General features: G+C 36.7%; 1 pseudogene; it reads left to right on the forward strand.

The window, feature by feature from the left end:
* Positions 1-9365: 9365 nt before the first annotated feature.
* LOC141718855 (geraniol 8-hydroxylase-like) lies at positions 9366-11249 on the forward strand (annotated as a pseudogene).
* The last annotated feature ends 308 nt before the right edge of the window (positions 11250-11557 follow it).

Consider the following 11557-nt stretch of genomic DNA (forward strand, 5'->3'; position numbering starts at 1 on the left):
AGGGAAAGGATTGGGGTTCAGTGATATTATCTCTAAGCAAAGTGCAGCTTAAATTCAGGATTCCGCAAGATTTTTAGATGCATGATATCATGCATATTGGGTCACCAGTGACATTATTTACTGTCACAACTATCGTGGCAAAACAACCACTAAGTTTTGTAGCCCCTCTATATATAGCCTACTCCCTACTTTATAATATGCAGTTTTAGTTATAATAGTCTGATAGATACACTTACATATTCTCTGCAGTTCTCCTTAACAGATTGAATGGTTCAGAAAGTATCAAAAAGATGAAGAAGGTTAGAAATATCGAAAGTAGATGGAAGATTACAAATATAGAGTTGGAAAGGTACTAGTTATTTCTTGTGTTCCTCCTCAGGCTCAGACTCGGTGTCCAACTTAGTATGATACTCGGTATCATTGTTACGAGTGTCCAGGGCTAATGCAAGTGGAAACACGTCTCCATTTTTTTAGGAACCAAAGAGAAACATGGGTCAACACAAGACAACTGAAAAAAATACAAGACAACTACAAAAAATTACAAACAATCAAAGTACCTTAAATATAAACCAAAGATTACCTCAAATAATAGTTGTCTCATATAGAAAAACAAAATTAATAAATTATTAAATGAAAGATAAATCCAAGTAAACAAAAATAACATGCTAATTATTACCCAAACCATATTCGTTATAACCAACAAAGAGTATTAAAATTAAAAACCCTAATTTAAAAAATTAGGGTTTCGATTTTAAAAATCCCCAATTTAAGAAATTAGGGTTTTGATTTTAAAAAACTTAACTGTTAAAGCAGAGAAGACCATAATAGTATTCATGTAAAGGAGACACCAAGAGATTGTTAGCAGACCGGTGAAGGTGATTGTGATGGTGAACCCATCGGACCAGCTGGAGATGGTGGTTACTAAAACAGCAGAGCTGGTGGCGGTGGCCATTAGAGTAGCGAAGGTTGTAGTGGTGAGAGACGAGTGAGAGAGAGAGATAGAGATAGAGAGAGAGAGAGATTCAGTGGGGGGTTGAGAGACGAGAGAGAGATTTGTGAGAGATTTTTTTTTTGTTTTTAGTTTCTCTGGACAGGGGGAATAATTGGCAATCAAACGAGGGAAAGTTTTGTAAAATTTCACTAAGGGGGGAAACAAATTGAAGTGGCCTGCGCTGATTTATTTTAGAGAACTTTAGACACTAGTTGTTAAATAATCAATCTCTTCAAATAACAAAGACATCAGAAAAACACGGGGTGATGTTATTACCTCTGTTAACATCAGTGGTATCCACAACCGATGTCTAATGTGTGATGTCTATTCAACTTTTTCTTGTAGTGAAGGAACGGTATAATTATGCCGTTAGAGTGATGAATCGAGAAATACCAATTCTCGAAAGAATGGGCGTTGATGGAATTAAATCTTACGAAAGCAGTTCTCATGCTCCAAATGCAAGTGCTCATAAAGAACCAATTCTTGACCCTATTATGTCCCAAACTAAAGGGAGGAAAAAGGACATTCGATTCAAAAGTCCCATAGAATTGATTGGTGAAAAGGAGAAGCTTCCAAGAAAGTGCACCTATTGTCAAAGGGAAGGCTATGATAAAAGAAAGTGTGCTAGTAGACTAGAAGATCTTAAAAATGCTCAAGAATTGTAATATAATTAGTGGTGTAGTATTTGTAATGGAATGTTTTAATCTTTTAATGAATTTGAATTTATAGTATTTAACATTGCTTTCTTTTTTGTTATGTTTTATTGTCATATAATTGCCAATTATTGTCGTAGAATTGTGTTTTATTGTGATGTGTTACATGACTAGTGAGTATAGTGGTGAAAACAACTCTGATCATAGTTGTGATTCGGTTTCCCACGTTAGCAACACATTCTCGGACTCCCAACCAAGCGACTCGTGACATGAGGATAACGATGAGGAAGATGTGGTCTCACCAACCTTTAGTGAGATGAAAGATGCATGTGCCGAGTTGATGCCCCTTGTGGACAATGATGAGCCGCCCCATGTGGAGGAAGAGGAAACAGACTTGTACACACCCGATGAGGAGGCTTATAGGGCCAAAAATTGGATCGAGGCATGCAATTGGATGTAGGGTAGTGAACCGTGGAGATTAGTGAACTCTCATCTGGATCCGTATTTCCTTCCGATCTTGAATTTGGGAAACAACACGCCCGATGGAAAATGGAAAAAATCCAGATGAAATGGTGGTAAGCTTGTTAAATGTGATCCGATTGCCGATATTTTAAACTTGAGGCCTCGTGAGGGTTGTAATATGGACCAAATGCGCATTGAATATATGAAGGGTTGGGTTTCATACATAACGGAAGGGACGGAGAGGGAACGCTGGACATGTTTTGCAAAATTTCATCTCTACAATGGCTCGAGTACCATTCCCGTTACCATTTGAAACGACTCCAACCCTTACCCGTGGAAACTTACGGAAGGGCATATTCGTGATGGTTGTGTACTTGTTCTCTACCATATTGTACGCTTCGTGGATACTACGCAAGGAGTTGCTCAACACCGGTTATCCGGTGGTCTTTCAAATATACTAGGTATTTTTCGTTAGAATCAATATATTTCGTAAAATTTAGTGGATTGTAGTGATCATGTAATTTTCATTCGAACCTATATATTTTGTAGTTTTTATTGAATTTGAGTGGAAAGTATGTATTTTCTATGAATTCAAGTATTAAATTTAAGATTGAAAATTAAAATTTACAAGTCCAACTATAAATTAGAAATTTTTATGAAATGTATTGAAAAGGTTTTTTTAACATCTGGACAAATTGATGACTTTTGTTGACTTTTTAAGGACTTTTCATTCTAATGTAAAAATTGAAAAAAATTATTTTTTTTCTTAAAATCACTCATTACTCTATTTTAAGACTTTTGAGAGTGGTTGGGAATTTTTAAAGTTAGTTCAGGACCAACTTCCAAAATTTAAGAAAATTCTACAGAATCTTTGCTCTGTTTTGTAACCCCACTCTGTTTTGTGCTCTGTTTTTTGGGAAAAAAGAAAAGGGACGGTCCGCAGAAAATTTCCACGGTTAGGAAAGGGACGGACCGCGGAAAATTTACGCGGTTGCTCTAGGATGTTTTTTTTTCAACAACCTGCAAACAGAGGCCAACATGCCAACACACAACAATCACAACAGTCCTGCAAACAAATTCACAACATTCCCTCTAAACACAACAATCCACACACCTCCTAATAATCCACACACCTCCTAACAATCCACACACCTATAATTCATAACAACTCACTAAAATCTGCCTAATTCCACCGAATCCACCAAAATTAAACCAAAATAAACCAACATAAAACCCGATAACATAAAATCAAATGAAATCCAACTACATAAAATCAAATAAAATCCAACAACGGAATCCGATAACATTTAATCAAGTGAAATCCAACTATATAGAATCAAATAAAATCCAACTACATAAAATCAAAAAAAATCCAACTACGAAGCTTCGAGACGTCTACGCATGCGAATCTGGGGATCCCCCTTGCCTTCCCTAGCTGAAGCTCCCTGACTATCCGATACATGAAAATATCCACCTCCTCTTATGACCAATTCGGTATCGCGGATAAGTCATATCCTTGTGTGAAGTAGTCCATGTATTTCATCACATAAACACCGCAATCATTGGAGTTTCGTTTCTTTGATCTAGACGATAGAGCTAGGACCTCGACTGAAGTAGGATCACGCCCCTCGACTGGCTGTATCATATGCAATTACCTCGGCAATAACCATGACTGCAATGAAATTATGGTCATAGAATGAATACAATATACAATTGTAAAGGACTATATAGAAGACATTAATAGTAGACAAGTAAAAGACCATACCACCACTCGTATATCCTCCCGATATGACGGCTCGTCATTCATTGAATATATGGTAAGACCTTCAAATCATCTAGTACCGAACATGAACAAAAGCCAATGCACATCTCCAACACAATAGGGGATGAATATGTAGTCCACCTCGAGAATAGTAGGCCCAACATTAGCAGTGGCAAAACCAGTAAAACTACATAATGCTTTATTTCATGCCCTCTGCAATGTATCTCCACCGATCCTAGATGCTTTTCTAATTTTCTTCACATGTCCTTTCCCAAGTACCCTTAAGTAGGGATCCATGAAGTAATAGATGGGTTTCCTCTCCGATATACCTCCAGTATGAATCTCCTCCTCCCGACTCCTTAGCAATCCCTGAAAATAAATATGAATACAACAAGTAAAATGAATGCAACAAGTAAAATGAATGCAACAACTAAAATGTATTAGCAACGAGAAACGAACAATACCATATAAGTGTATATGATCCTGCCATCAACCCATGTTCCTGGAGCCAGACTCCACATAGCTGATGCATGGACGTGATAGTCCTGAACAGTAAGACCACCGGGAATCCTCGGCTCCATCCAAAAGCCCCATCCCCAATCTGAATATATCGCATTCTTCTTTGTCATGCTCAGACTCTTCGTGATACTCCACTTCTCTTTTTTCATCCTGCGGGATCCAAACTTCGCGGGTCTACTAGATGAGGCAATAGTCTGGGGGGGCTGAGACACATGCTGGGATGGCTGTGTCATATCAACGACATCCTGGGAAGGAATGGCTGGAATGTCAAAGTCGTTAGCCGAAGGTGAAATGAAATCTGGTTTAATGTTCTGAAATGTGGGAGGTCTACAGGCAGGTCCTTTGATCTTCTTCATCAACCGAGAGAATGGTGTGAGGAAGGTACAAAAAATCCTCTCAAACTTCTTCACAAACTCTGGAGGAACCCTAGCATCCAGCTGCTTCAACATATTAAGCCCGGCAACCATCTACAAACAAAAACAAACATTTTTTCATTAATTCCACAAGGCTATCATATGTGCAAGATGAAATACGTGTGAATGTAAATTTGGTAGTGTGTGGTGTAATGTGAAATATACATATTTGTAAAACACTTAAAACTTCATATCCCTCAAGGTTATCATACAACTCCCTCGTCTTGTACTGTTGCTGAGGCTGTGGATCTGGCTTCCCTATTCGCATATGAGATACATCTGCATACCATGCCATGTAATCAGCCTCAGAAGCAATGTCAACCGAGTCATCAACAAGTCCATCCAATCTGAACAAAACCTGGCCCATTTTCCAATATCAATGAACCACCGTACAAACCAATTCTCTCCTACAAATATGGCCTCCTTAGGCCCCATATAGCCAACCATATTCACCGGCGCTCGTGGAATCTGGGGACTAGCACCAAACTGTCTGTTCAGCCTGTCCGGATGCTACCACTCGACCACATCATAATATACAAGGGGAACTCAACCGCACCCAGCTAACTGTGTCTGTATCATCTCACTGTCCATAATATCATCGAATCTATCATATGGCCTCCAAACCACCTCATCACCAGCAACACCATTAAACTCACCCCTATAGAACGATAAGCTGTGATGAGGACCTGTCTTGCTGCGCTTCTTTGAAACCCCCACATAAGAATGACTTGAATAGGCACATTTCTCAGCAACCGGATAATCCTCCTTACCGGGAGACCGTAAAGGCACGCCAATATGAGGAAATATCTCGTAAGCCCAAACCTGTAACACTCAGGAAAAACAAGCAATGCTCTTATTGTCCTCCTTTGCAGCATTATCTGAACCCCGGTATATACGAGCTAACACAGCTGCACCCCAAGCATAATAAGGAATCTCCTGCATATTAATCAATGGGTTCATATACCAAAAATGAATAAAAGACCGGTTGTTGGTAGGAAAGAGGATACAACCCATCAAGAATAGCATATATGCCTTAGTATGTACAACCGTGGCCATCATATTATTCTTCTCAGGCTTCCGTGCACCATATCTATCAAACAACCACCCTAGATTTATGTTATTCCGATACAAAACCTCCTTCACCTCCTCCTCGGTCAAAGGCTCAAACCAGTTATTAAAAAAATACGCAGCCTTATTCTCTATCAACCCACAAGTTAGTGAATCCACCTAAACTTGCAACCCTAGAATAAACCCTACATCCTCCAGTGTAACAGTCATCTCCCCCTGTCTCGTGAAGAAAGTGTTAGTCTCCGGTCTCCAACGCTCTACCAAAGCGGATATCAACCGAGTGTCAGTAGCCAAGACAACAGCAGGATCTGCAAATATCCCAAACCCGAGCATGTGTAACAATTCCCTCTGTGGTCTCTTTAACTTCCAATCGTGCAATGACTTATTCCCAGAATAGCTCTGCAACTCCTCTCTCCTTACACCGTCCCAAATATCCTCACTAACGTAATACCGAATATCCCAAAAAATATTATGCGAGTTCGGACCCGGCAACATATTCCTGAAATCATCAAAATTATCCATACCTGAAAATATTGTGAACATAATTCATCAATCACCACAATAAAACACCACCATATACACAATAAAAATAATCACCACATATATAATCACCAAGTATACAATACATTAACCCCTATATTCATAATTCGTAATTATACACTCATTTGTTCGAGCTATTATAAAAATCATCCCAAAATCATATGTTAATTACATCCCAAAATTTAAAACTTAACCCCTATATTTGACCCTAACATTAACCCTACATTCATAATTATACATTCTTAATTATATCTAAATTCAAATTTTACACTAATATAATTTGAATTAAACACTAATTTTATCATTAAATTTTCGAATTTTACACTAAATTTATCATTAAAAATTCAAATTTTATCATATAAATTTATCATTAAAACTTCGAATTTTACACTAATATAATTCGAATTTAACACTAAATTTATCATTATAAATTCGAATTTTACACTAAAATAATTCGAATTTAATACTAAATTTATCCTAAAAATTTCGAATTTAATTTCATATCAAAAAATTAAACCAATCAATTCAAAATTATTAACCCTAGAAATTGTAAAAAATCAAATTTAATCACAGTACAATTCATATGTTAATTTGATACTATAATTTATACATTAGTCAACCCTCAAAATTCGAATTACATACACAAAATCATATCTACAACAATAAATAAACAAAAATTCATATCAATAAAAATGAAAATAACAAAAAGAATAGATTATATACCTTAATTAGGAAAAAGGGGAATGATTCAAGGCTGTTGATGCTTGGATTGTGTTATGTTTTTCGCCTGTGCTTTTGCCTCTGCTGCGTCTCTGGGTGTTTTTGTGTAAAACCGTTTCTGTCTGTGTTTGTGTATGTGTTTGCTAGGTATTTGGTAAAGAAAAAATGACATCAACCGCGGAAATTATTCGCGGTCCGTGGGCTAGGGGTATTTTCGTAATTATCCCGTACCGCAGATAATTATCGTGGTCCCCTTTATGTGTTTTAATTCCCAGCCGTTCGATCCACCATCCAACGGTGGAAAAACCGTTTGTTACATACCGGTCTACAACAACTGTTTGTTGTAAACTGGCCCCCTTTAAATATTTCTCGTGAATGGTATAGAGTATGACTAAAAATAAAGGAACTTGGTGTGTACGATAATGGAATGGCATAAAGCTGGTTGACACGAGCTAATGTTTTTCCGGATGGAATCGAATTTCAGATTTCGAACTTTTTATACAATCTCTAGTTGCAACAGCCTTTGTTGACTTCAACAATGAAAATTGATAGATTTGAAAAATAGAATGAAAGACAAAAGGATGAACATCGAATGTTTTGCAAGAATCGATTTTAAATATGACCAACTCGTAGAAATAAATCTTAATTTCTTAGTAACGGGGTTATATCTAGTTATCAAGGTTTTTTAAAGATGTCGCAAAAATTAAAATTTTAAATCGAGATCCTATTTCGAGGCTATTTTTAGATTTCATTTTCATGTCTCGGTTATGATTTTTTTGATTTTAATGGTAGTAGATTGTACATGATTTATGCTTTAGTTTGTGATATTAAACATTTAATTTGGTTGGGACATGACCAGTTTGTGTTAATTTTAGTTTGATTTAGTCGAAATTAAAAATTTGTCGATGATATGATATTGTGATGGTTAGTAGTCTAAAATTATTTCGGGAGGAAAAACGAGTTGGAATATGCTCATTTGAACTTGTTATGGTTTTGCGGAGTTTTCCAAAAATCGGTATCTGGGAAGCTCACCGGAATCCAACCTACGACGCATTTTTTCATCGTAAAATTATGTTTTATCATATTAAAAGTGGGTCCCGTAAAGTAATATCCGACGTTTTTTCCATCGTAAGTACAAAACTTACGATGTTATTTTTCGTCGTATTTTGGTATCTTACGACGATATATTTCGTCGTAAATAGATTTATTATTTTACTAAGTATGTGGGCCCCTACTTTCTAACTTGCGACGCAATTTTATCTTGTGACGAAAAAAGAAATTTACTACTCGACCAAAAACGACGATTTTTCCGTCGTAAATGGCTCAATTACGACGATTTCAGTTTAAAATAACCGTCGTAAATGGCCAAATTTGTTGTAGTGTATATATATATTGTTTGACAGTATATAGTTATACATATTACTAATTTTTTTTCTAATTATATTAATAATTTAATGTTATACTAGCAAAAATAAAGTTTAAAATTGAGAAAGTCAAACTCAGGTTTGATCTCGAGTACTCGGAATTAAAACTAAGATTTGACCGATTCTTAATAAAATTGGTTTTAAAATCGATTATTAGAAAATGGGATTGAATGAGGGGTTAAAAATTAGGACTCAACCGAGTACTAACTCGGCGATTTTGTAAAACGCTTGTTGAAATGAATTGCAATTTTCAAGTAATGAAACTAAATATAGTTGTGAAGTACTAAAATATAGTTGTGAACCGAACTGATAACCTTTCAATTAGTACTCGGCGATGTTTAAAACGCTTGTTGAAATGAATTGCAATTTTCAATTAATGAAGCTAAATATAGTTGTGAAGTACTCAAATATAGATTACATAAAAATATAATCCTAAAATAAGTACCTGGATACTTCCATATACTCTACTTTTCTGGATTATATTTTGACAGCAATGTGATACATGTGCTGACTGTCGTGCAGACCATGCCCTTGTAAGTTGAAACCAGACATCAATACCACAAAGAATCCTTGATGAAAACTGCATAATTTGCTTAAATGATCGGCAGGAAGCATGACAATAATGTTTATTATCATTTCCGACTTTTTCATAGCAAGGGAACAATGAACAAAGAGTGGGTGGCGTGCGCATACAGCACAATGGATATATTATTTAAGCTAAACAGCAAGATTTCCGACTTGAAAGAGCTTGAAACAAGTTGTAATTAGTTATGTTGTGAAAAACTTTAGAACGTGGCTAATTATTGTGGCTAATATTTTAAGATATGGCTGGCAACCATCAGATGTATAAGGATGTACAAAGTTGATGTTGGAACTCCAGTAGAATACCACAAGACTTCCAACCAAGAAATCTTGAAACACGAAGTGAGTTTACGGGCTAGATGGACGTGATCATCTTTGTATTATCTCTGATGCTTGCGTATGTTGTCTTCAAGTCTCTACTTTCATTTCCAAATAGAGGCAAAAAACTTCCCCCAGGTCCATTTCAGTTACCTATCATCGGTAATCTTACCAAACTAGGCAAGCTGCCCCATCAGTCCCTCGCCAATCTCGCCAAATTGTATGGTCCAATCCTGCACCTACAACTGGGGAGGGTGACCACCATTGTCATCTCTTCATCAACTCTAGCTCAGCAAGTCCTTCAAAAGCAAGACATTGCCTTCTCTAGCAGGTTTATACCGGATGGGCTCTGCGTTTATGACCATCACAAATATTCTATGGTACTTTTACCCGTTGGCCCAGCTTGGAGAAACCTTAGAAAAGTAGTCAATTTAAACATGTTTACAGTTAACAAGCTGGACGAAAATCAGCATCTACATAGTAGTAAGGTGCATGAGCTTATTGAATACGTTAAAAAGTGCCGTCAAACTGGAGAATTAGTAGATATTGGTCAGGCTGCTTTCAGGACTTCGCTCAATCTTCTATCAAACACTATATTTTCCAAGGATCTAACAGACCCTAATGAAGATTCAGCTAAAGAGTTCAGGGACTTGATAGCGGATATTGTTGTTGATGCAGGTAAACCTAATCTTGTTGATTTCTTCCCCATGTTGAAGAAGTTGGATCCACAAGGCGTGCAGCGGAGAATGACACGTCATTATGAAAATATAATAAATGTATTAGACAGTTTGATAAATGAGCGTTTGGTTTTAATGAGGTCTGGTCATCCTGTAGAGTATACAGATGCACTTGATAAGCTGATCAAGATTTCTCGAGAGAATCCCAATGTGATTGACAACATTCATATGGAACACCTATTCGTGGTATGTTTAATATTGCATTATATTCTCTTGTTAATGAATTAGTAGTATATGGAAGAGTTCGTTCTTTGAAACCAGATGTGTAAATATAATTTTTTATTTCAGTATTATCCCAAGATTCAATTTGAGTCCATACAAATGATAAATCTGTTGTGAAAATAATCGATGAAATTAGTCCCCAAGCTTGTTCCAACTAGATTACGTTACAGTTATGAAGTTCAAATTGCATTAAAAAATTAACTACTAAATGAAACGTGCAGGACCTTTTTGTTGCAGGAACAGATACAACTGCAAATACAGTTGAGTGGGGCATGGCAGAAGTACTGAAAAGCTCAGAAACGATGTTGAAGGTAAAATCTGAGCTTCGCGAAGTACTGGGTAAAGGAAAAGTACTAGAGGCGGCAGATATTTGTGGATTACCTTACTTGCGGTGTATTGTGAGGGAAACACTAAGGTTACACCCACCCCTTCCTTTCTTAGTACCACGCCAAATAGCAGAGGAAACTGAAGTTAATGGCTACATTATTCCAAGGAATTCTCAAGTTCTGGTCAATGCATGGGCAATTGGACGTGATCCAGTTTCATGGGAGAATCCCCTGTCATTTCAACCGGAAAGGTTCTTGGATTCAGAAGTTGATGTAAAAGGTCAAGACTTCGAGCTGATTCCATTTGGTGCAGGACGAAGGATATGTCCTGGCTTGCCATTGGCAATGAGGATGGTGCCTGTCATGTTGGGCTCCTGGGCTCCCTCATAAACTGTTTTAATTGGGAACTTGAAGGTGGAATTCCTCTAAATGAGTTGGACATGGAGGAGAAGTTTGGGTTCACTCTTGGAAAGCTGTCTCCGCTATGGGCCCTAGCTACTTCAAACGATTAAAGTTGAAGGTTTTTACTAAGGTTTGAGTACGCTCAGCTTGAAGAATAGAGTTTCAAGTATAAATTATTTAACGAATAAAAATTGAGTTTTATGTATGAATTGTGTGTTAGAAAAATGGAAAGTTTGAGGCATGTCTTAGACAAGTTCCTGATTTAATTTTTTAAAATTAATTGTTGGAGGTGGTTTATTGTAATGAGCATTTAAATTTTCATGTTTGGATCTAAGTTATGTTCTTTGTGTAATCTATAAAGAAATTGATTTGAAGTTAGTAGTTTGAAAATGGTTGCGTGGATTTGTCCCACACTGAT

The sequence above is a fragment of the Apium graveolens genome, chromosome 4, assembly GCF_009905375.1.
Source record: "Apium graveolens cultivar Ventura chromosome 4, ASM990537v1, whole genome shotgun sequence".
In the NCBI taxonomy this organism is placed as follows: Eukaryota; Viridiplantae; Streptophyta; class Magnoliopsida; order Apiales; family Apiaceae; genus Apium; species Apium graveolens.